Source organism: Triticum dicoccoides, chromosome 1A (genome assembly GCF_002162155.2).
Source record: "Triticum dicoccoides isolate Atlit2015 ecotype Zavitan chromosome 1A, WEW_v2.0, whole genome shotgun sequence".
Classification (NCBI taxonomy): Eukaryota; Viridiplantae; Streptophyta; class Magnoliopsida; order Poales; family Poaceae; genus Triticum; species Triticum dicoccoides.
The window spans coordinates 142,120,688-142,136,563 of NC_041380.1; positions in this window are offsets into that span (position 1 = coordinate 142,120,688).

The following is a 15,876-nucleotide window of genomic DNA, read 5'->3' on the forward strand; positions in this document are numbered from 1 at the left end:
AAACCAAACGGAGGCGATCGAGTCTTGTGGGGAAAAGTGCGCAAACCTCTGCAGAGTGTAATAAACTAATGATGGTTAGCCGTGTCCCCAGTTATGGACATCTTGAGTATCTAGTACCTGGATTATCATGTGAATCTCAACATGTTACTCTAAATTAATTTTGTTGGGTTTTGTTTAATGATGATGCTTAATTGGGATTGAGAATGCTGTCAACCATTCTGAATGTTTAACAACTACCATGATAGTTAAATAAAATTATTCCTTTGAAGTAGGGAAAAATTGGCTTTACGCAAAACTGTAACCATAGAGCTTTCCACCAGCCAAATATGCATATAGTATAGCTGTTTCATTCCATTACTCTCTATGTGTTACCTTGCCAGCATATTCCATGTGCTGACCCGTTTCGGGCTGGAACGTTAATGTTGCAGACTTTTCAGATGACGATTAAGGAGTTTTTAGGTCGTGGTTCTATACTCAGTGATGCCGTTGGAGTTGATGGACTCACTTATCTTCCAAGCCTTCCGCTTTTATCGTTATTAGATGGCCTTAAGCCATATTTATTGTAATAAGTTCTCTTTTGAGACCCTCGATGTAATAGGTGTGTGATTGCTACTCTGTTATAAATCCTCCGTGTACTGTGTGGTGTCAGCATTACTGATCCAGGGATGACACCGGAGCACAGAGATCAGACTGTTTGAGGTCTGGTCGCTACAAGGCGGCAATTTTTCTTCCTTCTCATAATGCCTAATAGGTATGTTAAAATGTGCAGCGAGGCACGAGGCGAAGATGCCTCCAAGGACGGGCCCTTAGTACGGTTAATATTTAACCGCTTTGCAATAATAGCGCCCATGCTGAATGTATCATCACGAAATAAGGCATGGCACAGAATAAAAATATCAGGGGCACTCAGGTTTCCACAGTTTTCGCGCCCAATTAAGCATCTACTAGCAAATATAGCAAAGTAACGTAGAACAGGAAAGTGTATGCTATTAATTCGTGCGTCGGAAACCTTGCTCGTTTCCCCTATAGTAATGGTATCAATAAACCTATCGACATCATCATGATGTGGTTCCTCCACACTGCCCTTGAAAGGGATCAAACAAACCCGACAAAAATCATGAAGTGACATCTCCTTATGCTCATCATATAAATAAAATTCCACCGTAGGTGGTGAGCGCCTAGCATGGAAATGAAAGTTTTGCACAAAGATATTGGTGAGTAAGAGATACTTTTCGCGTTGATCATGGAGGAAGGCAGTGAGGCCTGCATTCTCAGCCAATTCATAGAAATCATCATAAATCCCGGCTGCTCTCAAGAAATTATCACAAGGCCATTCACACAGTTAGACCTCCGGGGTGCGAGGGATATTATACTTAGGCCTCTTATCCTCCTCACTTTCCTTATCCTTAGAGCTTCATCTCGACGAGCCCCTCAAAAATCTCTTCATTATTTCCTGGAAGATTCTAAAAATTTTAGTAACTTCAAAATAAAAGTGAACCAAACTCAACAATATTGATAGCAACTACTCCTACAAGTGCCTAGAGGCAATATCATGCACCAAAACTACTTTTGACCATATAAATTTGACATGCAAGCTCAAGAATAGGGTCACCTAAGCAGCAAAAATATGCAATGAATAAAGCACTAGAACAAAAACTAATTGGACCATTGGAGGAGTCACATACCAAGGAGCAATCCCGTCATTGGACAAGTCTTGTATTGCTTCTGAAGGGTCTTTGTCTCCTACATCAATTGGCAATTGCTCTACTTGCGAGCTGTTAGATTCATCAAACTTCACATCTACTGTCTCTTCAACCTTTCCGGTGAAATTTTTGTAGACACGGTAAGTGTGAGAGTTTGAGCCATAACCAAGTAGGAAACCCTCATGAGATTTAGGAGAAAATTTAGAATGATGATGCTTATCAAGAATATAGCACTTTGAGCCGAATACTCGAAAGTATCCACCTTGGGGTTTGTTACCGGTGAGAAGCTCGTATGCCTTCTTGCTGAGTAGCTTGTGAAGATATAGATGATTTGTTGCATGACAAGCTGTCTCAACCGCTTCCACCCAAAAGTGTTTTGGCATATTGTACTCATCAAACATCGTTCTTGCCATCTCAATAAGAGTCCGGTTCTTCCTCTCAACAACTCCATTTTGTTCAGGCGTGTACGTGGCTGAGAACTCATGTGAAATCCCTTCTTCATGAAGAAAGGTGTCCAAATTTGTGTTCTTGAACTCCGTTTCATTGTCGCTGCGAACCTTCTTAATCTTCACTTCAAATTGATTTTGGGCCTTCCTAGAGAAGATCCTGAAGATCTTTTGGACCTGTGCTTTATCATCAAGAAAGAACACCCCCGTAAATCTTGAAAAATCATCGACTATGACTAAACCAAACGAGTTTCCACCGAGACTTTTATAGGCGTTTGGACCAAAGAGATCCATATGAAGTAGTTCGAGCGGTCTTCTCGTGGTCATGATGTTCTTCATGGGGTGGCTTCCTCCAACCCGTTTTCCTACTTGACAAGCACGGCAAAATCTATCCTTGTCAAATATAACATCTTTCACTCCAAGGATATGATCACCTTTAATAAGCTTATCAAGATTTCGCATGCCCACATGACCTAGTCTTCTAGGCCACAACCAACCTTTAGAAGATTTAGCAATTAAGTAAGTTCTAGGTTGAGCCTTTTTAGTGAAATCAACAATGTATATATCACCTCTATGTATACCGGTAGAGACCATTTTATGATTGTCTCTTCGAAACACTTGTCAATCTACTTCAGTAAATAGGACATTGAATGCAAAGTCAGCTAGTCTAGATACAGAAAGTAAATTATAGCCAAGAGATTCAACAAGCATAACATTTTGGATGGAGCTGTCATGTGAGATGGCCACCTTACCAAGGCCAACCACCTTACCCTTTGAGTTATCACCAAAAGTGACATACTTTCGAGGGTCGTCATTTTCAGCAAGCTCACGAAACATATCCTTGTCTCCGGTCATGTGATCGATACATCCACTATTAAGATCCCCTTCCTTTCCTCTAGCCATGTAGCCTCAAAGATTAGCCATAATAGCAAAGTGTCTCATAGACTCATCGAGATCGAATTCACTATCATCATCCTCATCATAGTATCCATGTTCAAAATCGTCTTGTGATAGATCATTTCCTAGAGAGAGTGATTCATTAGATATATGATCATGACAATGTTCATCTTTATGAATTCTAATGACTTCGGAAATGATATTGCTAATGATTACAACATCTCCTTCGACACGCATAAGGTCACGAAGCTCAAATAAACAATCACCAAACTTAGGATCATTGGAATTCATCTTACATAAAGAAATTGACTTATGAAGAATCACATCTAGATTTTGCAAGGAATAGTTTGGAAATCGTTCCTCAAGAAATCTCCATATGGTGTGAGCACAATCAAGAGTAGGCAAGCAAACAATAAAGTTTTTAGGCAAGCCTCTAGAGATAAGATTGACAGTCCTAAGGTTGCGAATCATGTCAAGAGACTCGTCAGGGGTAGGATGCAAGGGGTCAACAAGGGGTGCACATGGGCTAGTAATGTACTTGTTCAAATGATATTCATTGAAAATATCAATCATCTCATTTTTCCAAGCATGAAAGAACTCTCCATCAAGTATAGGCACTCTATGTATAAAACTCCCCAACGTAGACTCATCCATCTTCCTCCAATGGTGATTAAACCAAAGCAATGGAGACCAATGCTCTGATACCAATTGAAAGGATCGAGAAGAGGTGTCTAAGGGGGGTATTAGACCCTTATCAAAGAAAGATAACTGTTTTTAATTTCTTTAAGTTAAGGTGGAGTTTTAGCACAAGTTTAAATATTCACAATACATTTCAAGCAAGCATGGCAAGAGTATATGAGCAGCGGAAAGTAAAGCATGCAATTTGCAAGAAAGTAAAGGGATGTGATTGGAGTGTTCAAACGCAATTGGAGACACAGAGATTTTTGGCGTGGTTCCGATAGGTGGTGCTATCGTACATCCATGTTGATTGAGACTTGAACCCACGAAGGGTAACGGTTGCGCAAGTCCATGGAGGGCTCCACCCATGAAGAGTCCACGAAGAAGCAACCTTGTCTATCCTACCATGGCCATCGCCCATGAAGGACTTGCCTCAGTTGGGTAGATCTTCACAAAGTAGGTGATCTCCTTGCCCTTACAAACTCCATGGTTCAACTCCATAATCTTGACGGAGGCTCCCAAGTGACACCTAACCAATCTAGGAGACACCACTCTCCAAAAGGTAATAGATGGTGTGTTGATGATGAAATCCTTGCTCTTGTGATTCAAATGAAAGTCTCCCCAACACTTAACTCTGTCTCACAGATTTGGATATGGTGGAAAGATAAGTTGAGTGGAAAGCAACTTAGGGAAGGCTAGAGATCAAGATTCTTGTGGTTGGAATGGAATATCTTGGTCTCAACACATGAGTAGGTGGTTCTCTCTCAGAAAATGAGTAGTGTAAGTGTAGGAATGTTCTGATGGCTCTCTCCACGAATGGAGGAAGGGTGGAGGGGTATATATAGCCTCCACACAAAATCTAGACGTTACACACAATTTACCAAACTAAGTGGGACCGAATAGTAAAACTTGGTCAGACGGATTCAGTTCAAAATGTGAACGCTAGGATTTTTGATGGGACCGATAAGATCATGTCGGTGGGACTGATGTGCCAGGGTTAGGGTAAAATCTAAACTCGGTTTGACCGATTACACAAACTCGGTGAGACCGATTTTGGCAATAAGCAAACGGAGAGTTAGTCAAGCAAACTCGGTGAGACCGACTGCATATCTGGGTGAGACCGAAATAATTGCAATAGGTAATTGAGAGTTTGCAAGGCCATCTTGGTGAGACTGAGATCCCATCAGTGAGATCGGACTAATTAGGGTTTCTAGCAGTGGCTATGTCAAGTGAACTCGGTGGCGCCAGATGGATCAAATCGGTGGGGCCGAGTTTTACTGTAGGTTTAGGACATATGTGGAAAATGAGAAAGTGGTTGAAGGCTTTGGAGCATATCACTAAGCAGTTTGAGCAAGCAAGCCATTAAGCAACAACTCATCCCCTTTTAATAGTATTGGCTTTTCCTATGGACTCAATGTGATCTTGGATCACTAAAATGAAAATGTAGAGTCTTGAGCTTTTGCCAATGTTTGTCTTAGCATCTTGAAGGGGTTCCACATCCTCTTGTCCATGCCACTCCACTGTTGGACTCATTTGAAGTATACTAGATGAAACTATTAATCCAACAAGAGATATGTTGACATTAATTACCACAATCACCCAGGGAGCACATGTGCTTTCAGCCATCATGCTCAATCATTGATCCATTCATGAAACACACTCGCATATTAACTACACCCAATGCTCAAGTACGATCATAGTGCCTCCTAGTTGGTGCTTTATAAGAGAAGATGGAGACTCAAATTAAAAATAAAAATTGCATAAAGTAAAAGAACGGCCCTTCATGGAGGGAAGTAGGGAGTTGTGGAGATGCCTGAGCTCAAAGCGAAAATTGAGAGATAAAAACATTTTGAGAGGCATACTTTTCCCACCAACGAAAATGACTTAGAGTTCCCAAAACTTCCCATGCTAGATATATCACAGGCGGTTCCCAAACAGAAATTTAAGTTTATTCCTTTTTCCACCATACTTTCACTTTTTAGGGCTAACCGTATCCACGGGTGCCTTCCATACCAACACTTTCCGAGGAATTTATTATTTGACAGCATAAAGTAAATTCATTTTTCATTTCGGGACCGGGCATCCCTAATAAGTTTGCCTTACTCTCATGCAATGACAAGTGAATAAACACTTATCGTGAGAATAACACATCTAGCATGGAAAATATTAGCCACCCCTCACCGCCTCGCGAGCGGTATGAGCACACAAAAGAGAAATTTATTTTGAATATTAGAGATGGCACATACAAATTTTCTTACAAAATGGCAAAAGAATACCGCATATAGGTAGGTATATTGGACTCATATGGCAAAACATGTTTAAAGGTTTTTGGATGCACAAGTAGTGATTGATGACCCACAAGTATAGGGGATCTATTGTAGTCCTTTCGATAAGTAAGAGTGTCGAACCCAACGAGGAGCAGAAGGAAATGATAAGCGGTTTCCAGCAATGTATTCTCTGCAAGTACTGAGATAAGTGGTAACAGATAGTTCTGTGATAAGATAATTTGTAACGAGCAACAAGTAACAAAAGTGAATAAGGTGCAGCAATGTGGCCCAATCCTTTTGTAGCAAAGGACAAGCCTGGACAAACTCTTATATGATGTAAAGCGCTCCCGAGGAAACATGGGTATATCGTCAAGCTAGTTTTCATCACGTTCATATGATTCGCGTTCGGTACTTTGATAATTTGGTATGTGGGTCGACCGGTGCTTGGGTGCTGCCATTACTTGGATAAGCATCCCACTTAAGATTAACCTCTATTGCAAGCATCCGCAACTACAAAAAAAGTATTAAGGTAAACCTAACCATAGCATGAAACATATGGATCCATATCAGCCCCTTATGAAGCAACGCATAAACTAGGGTTTAAGCTTCCGTCACTCTAGCAACCCATCATCTACTTATTACTTCCCAATGTGTTCCTCTATGCCCAAATAATGGTGAAGTGTCATGTAGTCGACGTTCACATAACACCACTAGAGGAGAGACAACATACATCTAATCAAAATATCAAACGAATACCAAATTCACATGACTACTAATAGCAAGACTTCTCCCATGTGCTCAGGAACAAAAGTAACTACTCACAAAGCATAAACATGTTCATAATCAGAGGGGTATTAATATGCATATAGGATCTGAACATATGATCTTCCACCAATTAAACCAACTAGCATCAACTACAAGGAGTAATTAACACTACTAGCAACCTACTAGCACCAATCCCGGACTTAGAGACAAGAATTGGATACAAGAGATGAACTAGGGTTTTGAGATGAGATGATGATGATGAAGATGTTGATGGAGATTGCCCTCTCCCGATGAGAGGAGCGTTGGTGATGACGATGGCGATGATTTCCCCCTTCGGGAGGGAAGTTTCCCCGGTAGAACAGCTCCGCCAGAGTCCTAGATTGGTTCCGTCAAGGTTCCGCCTCGTCGCCGCAGAATTTCGTCCAAGAAGATGGCTTATGATTTTTTCCCATCGAAAGACTCCATATAGTAGAAGATGGTCACCGGAGGGCCGCCAGGGGGCCCACGAGGTAGGGGGTGCGTCCCCCACCCTCGTGGGCGGGGTGTGGCCCCCCTGGTGAAGTTCTTCCTCTCAGTATTTTTTATATATTTGGAAAACATCTTCCGTGAAGTTTCAGGACTTTTGGAGTTATGCAGAATAGGTCTCTAATATTTGCTCCTTTTCCAGTCCGGAATCCCAGCTGCCGGCATTCTCCCTCTTTATGTAAACCTTGTAAAATAAGAGAGAATAGGCATAAGTATTGTGACATAATGTGTAAGAACAACCCATAATGCAATAAATATTGATATAAAAGCATGATGCAAAATGGACGTATCAACACCCCCAAGCTTAGACCTCGCTTGTCCTCAAGCGAAAAGCCGAAATCAAAAAATATGTCCACATGTTTAGAGATAGAGGTGTCGATAAAAATAAAGTACGGACATGTGGGAATCATGATCATTCTTAGAACAACAACTTATATAATTCTTGTCATATAATATCTTATGCTAGAGTAATAATTCAATCACAATATCAATTATGAATCGTAAACTTCATTGAAAACTAACAAACTACAATCTCAGTCATTGAAGCAATTGCAATTTATCATAACATAGGAAAGAGTCAATGTATAAGAGCTTTTCAGCAAGTCCACATACTCAACTATCATATAATCTTTCACAATTGCTGACACTCACGCAATACTTATGGGTATGGAGTTTTAATCGGACACGGAGAAAGATAGGGGCTTATAGCTTTGCCTCCCAATGTTTACCTCAAGGGCAATGTCAATAGTAGTAGTTCATGAAAACTCACATCCAATTAGCCATATATACCAGGATCTTTCCAACATATTGTGCTTGCCAAAGGATAAAGTGTAAAAAGGAAGGGTGAAGATCACCATGACGCTTATGCAATGTAGGAGATAAAAGTAAAAGATAGGCCCTTCGCAGAAGGAAGCAGAGGTTGTCATGCGCTTTTATGGTTGGACGCACAAAATCTTAATGCGAAAGAACGTCACTTTATATTGCCACTTGTGATATGGACCTTTATTATGCAGTCTGTCGCTTATATTACTTCCATATAACACGATGGTATAAAGCTTATTTCCTCCACACCAATCAATCATACATATTTAGAGAGCGATTTTTATTGCTTGCACCGATGACAACTTACTTGATGGATCTTACTCAATCCATAGGTAGATATGGTGTACTCTTGTGGCAAGACTGGTTTAAGGGCATTTGGAAGCACAAGTAGTATCTCTACTTGGTGTAATGAATTTGGCTAGCATGAGGGGGAAAAGCAAGCTCATCATGTTGGAAGATCCAAGACAATATAATTTATTTCAGATGTAAGAAAACATAACCCATTACATTGTCTTCCTTGTCCAATGTCAACTCTTTAGCATGTCTTATTTTAATGAGTGCTCACAATCATACAAGATGTCCAAGATAATATATTTATATGTGAAGACCTCTCTTTCTTTATTACTTCCTATTAATTGCAACGATGACCAAAACTGTGTTTGTCAACCCTCAATAACTTTTATTCATCATACTCTTTCTATGTGAGCTCATTACTCTCCATAAAACTCACATGATCTCTTTGTTTCTTTTTATTTCTTTCTCTTTTTGTTTTATTCACTTAGGATCATGGCAAAATAATCAAGCCCTTGACTCAACACTAATCTTTATCATATAGCTCACGGACTCGATTACATAGAAGGATAATAAAGCAAAACTCACAACTAGATCATACTAAGAACTTTTACTCTACTAGATCAAGATATTACCAAAAGGATCGAACTAAGAAAAACGGTAAAGATAAAAGTGATGGTGATACGATACCGGGGCACTCCCCCAAGCTTGGCAGTTGCCAAGTGGAGTGCCCGTACCAGATACTCAATTCTTCTTTGTCGATGGAGACGGTGGTGATTTTGTTGATGGCGTAGGCTTGTCGTCCTTCTTCCAAGGCATAGGCTCACCATCATAGAAAGATGACCGAGTCTCCGGGATCCTCAAATCTGCAGCCAAACTCATCCTTTTGAATCTATATTCATACTCACAGTTTTGGTTTTGCAGGTCATAAATTTGAGCTTTAAGGTGCTCAATTTTGTCGTGAAGCTTGAAGACGGTCTCCCCGATGTTTTCGGCAATCAACTTGTGTTTGTTGGTGAATTCTGCGATCATCATGTGGTTGGAGTTGAGTCCACACTCCATCATCCCCAGACACTTGAAAACTTGTTGCTCCATTGCTTCGAGCCTCGTCTCCGTGCTTCCGGTCCCCTTCGGTCCCTCAGCATCACGGATGTGCACCAACACATCACGCATCTCAATGGTTTGAGGGTGTCGCTGCACCTCCGCGAGGTAAGGGATGATGACCTTCTCAAAGAACTTGTCCTTGGGAGCACTTGGAGACGCCATGATAATCTAGATCTGTCAGAAAAACAGCTCGAAACAAAGACAGGAAATTTTTGCGTGATACGGGAGTCAAAACCCCCGGGAGATTATATAATGAATTTTTACCAACCAAAATACGTGTCGTGTACGAAAATGGAGTCCGGAGAGCACACGAGGTACCCACGAGGTAGGGGGCGCGCCCAGGGGGTAGGGCACGCCCTCCACCCTCGTGGAGCCCTCGTGTCCTTCCCGGACTGCTGCTTATTTTTCTATTTTTCTAAATATTCCAAAACAGAGAAATATTGCCTTAAAAACTGTTTTGGAGTCGGGTTACTTACCGTACCACATACCTATTCCTTTTCGGAGTCTGAAACGTTCCGGAAAGTGTCCCTTATGTATTCCTCTGGGTTTACGGTTTCAATAACATTGGTTTCAACATTTATGGGATTACCTGAGATATAATGTTTGATTCTTTGACCATTCACCACCTTTGGATTTGTGCCTTCGAAGTTGTTGATTTTTATGGCACCGGAACGGCAGACCTCCTCGATAACGTAAGGAGCTTCCCATTTAGAGAGAAGTTTTCCTGCAAAAAAATCTTAAACGAGAGTTGTATAGCAATACATAATCACCTACATTAAACTCGCGCTTTTGTATCCTTTTGTCATGCCATCTTTTAACTTTTTCCTTAAACAACTTGGCATTTCCGTAGGCTTGGGTTCTCCATTCATCAGCTGAGCTAATATCAAATAACCTCTTCTCACCGGCAAGTTTAAAATCATAATTAAGTTCTTTAATAGCCCAATAAGCCTTGTGTTCTAATTCAAGAGGTAAGTGACATGCTTTTCCATAGACCATTTTATACGGAACCATACCCATAGGATTTTTATATGCAGTTCTATAGGCCCATAATGCATCATCAAGTTTCTTGGACCAATTCTTTCTAGACCTATTAACAGTCTTTTGCAAAATTAATTTGAGTTCTCTATTACTCAATTCTACTTGACCACTTGACCGAGGGTGATACTGAGATGCAATTCTATGATTAACATCATATTTGGAAAGCATTTTACGGAAAGCACCATGAATAAAATGTGAACCACCATCAGTCATTAAATATCTAGGGACTCCAAATCTTGGAAAAATAACTTCTTTAAGCATTTTAATAGAAGTGTTATGATCAGCACTACTAGTTGGAATAGCTTCTACCCACTTAGTAACGTAATCAACAGCAACTAAAATATGTGTATAACCATTAGAGGAAGGGAAAGGTCCCATATAGTCAAAGCCCCAAACATCGAATGGCTCAATAGCAAGTGAATAATTCATAGGAATTTCTTGGCATCTACTAATATTACCAATTCTTTGACATTCATCGCAAGATAAGACAAACTTACGGGAATCCTTGAAGAGAGTAGGCCAATAAAAACCAGATTGCAGTACCTTATGTGCAGTTCTATCTCCAGCATGGTGTCCTCCATAAGTTTCAGAGTGACACTTGCGTAGGATCCGTTCCTGTTTATGCTCAGGTACACAACGTCTAATAACACCATCTACTCCTTCTTTATAAAGATGTGGGTCATCCCAAAAGTAATGCCTCAAATCATAGAAGAACTTTTTCTTTTGCTGGTATGTGAAACTAGGTGGTATAAACTTAGCAACAATGTAATTAGCATAATCAACATACCATGGAGTAGTATGAGAAGCATTTATGACATTTAATTGCTCATCAGGAAAGCTATCATCAATAGGTAGTGGGTCATCAAACACATTTTCTAACCTATACAAGTTGTCTGCAACGGGGTTCTCAGCTCCTTTTCTATCAACAATATGCAAATCAAATTCTTGTAGCAAGAGAACCCATCTAATAAGTCTAGGTTTAACATCTTTCTTTTCCATAAGATATTTAATAGCAGCATGATCAGTGTGAATAGTTACTTTAGAATCAACAATATAAGGTCTAAACTTATCACAAGCAAATACAACTGCTAAGAATTCAGTAGTAGCATAATTTGTTTGAGCATTGTCTAGAGTTTTACTAGCATATTGAATAACATTTAGTTTCTTATCAACTCTTTGTCCTAGAACAATACCTACAGCATAATCACTAGCATCACACATAATTTCAAAGGGTAAATTCCAATCAGGTGGCTGAACAATAGGTGCAGAAATCAATGCTTTCTTAAGTATTTCAAATGCTTCTACACAATCATCATAAAAAACAAATGGTATATCTTTTTGTAATAAATTAGTCAGAGGCAGAGAGATTTTTGAGAAGTCCTTAATGAACCTCCTATAAAAACCGGCATGACTAAGGAAACTTATTATACCTTTGATGTCCTTGGGACATGGCATCTTTTCAATAGCATCAACCTTGGCTTTATCAACTTCAATACCTCTTTTAGAAACTTTATGACCCAAGACAATACCTTCATTAACCATAAAGTGGCACTTTTCCCAATTGAAGACAAGATTAGTTTCTTCACATCTCTGCAAAACTCGATCAAGGTTGCTCAAGCAATCATCAAAAGAAGATCCATAGACGGAAAAGTCTTCCATGAAAACCTCACAAATCTTATCACAAAAGTCAGAGAATATAGCCATCATGCATCTTTGAAAGGTAGCAGGTGCATTACATAAACCAAAAGGCATACGTCTATAAGCAAAAGTACCAAAAGGGCATGCAAAAGTAGTTTTTGATTGATCTTTGGCTGACACAGGTATTTGAGAGAAACCAGAATAACCATCTAGAAAGCAAAAATGTGTATGTTTGGACAATCTTTCTAGCATTTGATCGATAAAAGGTAAGGGGTAATGATCTTTTTAGTAGCCTTATTTAATTTGCGTAAATCAATTACCATCCTATAACCTGTGATAATTCTTTGAGGAATCAATTCATCTTTATCATCAGGAACAACAGTAATACCTCCCTTCTTAGGGACACAATGGACAGGGCTTACCCACTGACTATCAGCAACGGGATAAATTATACCTGCCTCAAGGAGCTTTAGTATCTCCTTTCTTACCACTTCTTTCATTTTAGGATTCAGCTGGCGTTGATGATCACGAACTGGTTTAGCATCTTCTTCCAAATTAATTTTATGTTGACATAGAGTGGGACTAATGCCCTTAAGATCATCAAGAGTATACCCAATAGCAGCGCGGTGCTTCTTCAGAGTTTTCAATAATCTCTCTTCCTGATGCTCTGAAAGGTTAGCACTAATAATAACAGGATATATCTTTTTCTCATCAAGATAAGCATATTTAAGAGTATCAGGTAACGGTTTAATCTCAAACACGGGATCACCCTTGGGTGGAGGAGGATCCCCTAGGATTTCAACAGGTAAATTGTTTTTCAGGATAGGTTCCTCTTTAAAGAATACTTCATCTAATTCCCTTCTTTCATTCATAAACATATCATTTTCATGGTCTAGCAAATATTGTTCTAAAGGATCACTAGGAGGTACGGCAATAGAAGCAAGACCAATAATTTCATCCCTACTAGGTAATTCTTCTTCACGGTGTTGTCTACTAAATTTAGAAAAAATAAATTCATGAGTCATATCATCTTAACTGATAGTAACAACATCTCTTTTACAATATATAGTAGCATTAACAGTATTTAAGAAGGGTCTACCAAATATAATGGGACAAAAGCTATCTTGTGGGGAACCAATAATAAGAAAATCAGAAGGATATTTAGTTTTCCCACACAAGACTTCAACATCTCTAACAATTCCCATTGGTGAAATAGGATCTCTATTGGCAAGTTTAATTGTGACATCAATATCTTCCATCTCAGCAGGTGCAATATCATGCATAACTTCTTGGTATAAGGAATAAGGTATTGCACTAGCACTAGCACCCATATCACATAAGCCATGATAACAATGATCTCCCATTTTAACAGAAATAACATGCATGCCTACCACAGGTCTAGGTTTATCTTTATCACGAGGTTTAGCAATTCTAACAGTTTCATCACAGAAATAAATAACATGCCCATCAATATTATCAGACAAGAGATCTTTAACAATAGCAATATTAGGTTCAACTTTAACTTGCTCAGGAGGTGTATATGTTTTAATATTGCTTTTACGAACTACAGTTGAAGCTTTAGCATGATCCTTTATCCTAACAGGGAAAGGTGGTTTCTCAACATAAGAAGTAGGAACAACAGGATCATTATAAGTGATAGTCTTTTCTTCAACTTTAATAGGTGCAACTACTTTTACTTCTATGGGAGGATGATATTTAAACCACTTCTCCTTGGGGAGGTCAACATAGGTAGCAAAAGATTCATAGAAAGAAGCTACTATCTCAGAGTCAAGTCCATATTTAGTGCCAAATTTACAAAAAAATATCGGTATCCATAAAAGATTTAACACAATCAAAACTAGGTGTCATACCTGACTCCTTACCATTGTCGAGGTCCCAATCTTCAGAGTTGCGTCTAATTCTTTCCAATAAATCCCATTTGAATTCAATAGTCTTCATCATAAAAGAGCCAGCACAAGAAGTATCAAGCATGGTGCGATTGTTACCAGAAAGCCGAGCATAAATTTTTTGAATAATCATTTCTCTTGAGAGCTCATGATTGGGGCATGAATATAACATTGATTTAAGCCTCCCCCAAGCTTGAGAGATGCTTTCTCCTTCGCGAGGCCAAAAGTTATATATATAATTGTGATCATGATGAACAAGATGCATAGGATAAAACTTCTGATGAAATTCCAATTTCAATCATTTGTAATTCCAAGACCTCATATCATCACATAGCCTATACCATGTCGATGCATCTCCCCTCAAAGATAAAGGGAATACCTTCTTCTTAACAACATCTCCGGGTACACCTGCAAGCTTAAATAATCCACAAACTTCATCCACATATATCAGATGTTCATCAGGATGTTTTGTTCCATCTCCTAAAAAAGGATTAGCTAGCAGTTTTTCTATCATACCTGCAGGAACTTCAAAGCAAGCATTTTAATTTTAATTTTCATTTCAGTAGGTTCAATAGGTTGAGGAGCAACTCTTTTCTCTACTGGTCGGGGTGAAGATACCCCGAACAAGTCCCTCAGAAGATTACTTCCCATAGTAACAAGTGACAGTAAATTTCAGCACACTATATAAATCTTTCCTTACCAAATTCCACCTACCAAAGGCGCTTCACTCCCCGGCAACGGCGCCAGAAAAGAGTATTGATAACCCACAAGTATAGGGGATCTATCGTAGTCCTTTCGATAAGTAAGAGTGTCGAACCCAACGAGGAGCAGAAGGATATGATAAGCGGTTTCCAGGAAGGTATTCTCTACAAGTACTGAAATAAGTGGTAATAGATAGTTCTGTGATAAGATAATTTGTAACGAGCAACAAGTAAAAAAAGTGAATAAGGTGCAGCAATGTGGCCCAATCCTTTTGTAGCAAAGGACAAGCTTGGACAAACTCTTATATGATGTAAAGCGCTCCCGAGGACACATGGGAATATCGTCAAGCTAGTTTTCATCACGTTCATATGATTCACGTTCGGTACTTTGATAATTTGGTATGTGGGTGGACCGGTGCTTGGGTGCTGCCCTTACATGGACAAGCATCCCACTTATGATTAACCTCTATTGCAAGCATCCGCAACTACAACAAAAGTATTAAGGCAAACCTGACCATAGCATGAAACATATGGATCCAAATCAGCCCCTTACGAAGCAACGCATAAACTAGGGTTTAAGCTTCTGTCACTCTAGCAACCCATCATCTACTTATTACTTCCCAATGCCTTCCTCTAGGCCCAAATAATGGTGAAGTGTCATGTAGTCGACGTTCACGTAACACCACTAGAGGAGAGACAACAGACATCTCATCAAAATATCGAACGAATACCAAATTCATATGACTACTAATAGCAAGACTTCTCCCATGTCCTCAGGAACAAAAGTAACTACTCACAAAGCATAAACATGTTCATAATCAGAGGGGTATTAATATGCATATAGGATCTGAACATATGATCTTCCACCAATTAAACCAACTAGCATCAACTACAAGGAGTAATTAACACTACTAGCAACCTACTAGCACCAATCCCGGACTTAGAGACAAGAATTGGATACAAGAGATGAACTAGGGTTTTGAGATGAGATGATGCTGATGAAGATGTTGATGGAGATTGCCCTCTCCCGATGAGAGGAGCGTTGGTGATGACGATGGCGATGATTTCCCCCTTCGGGAGGGAAGTTTCCCCGG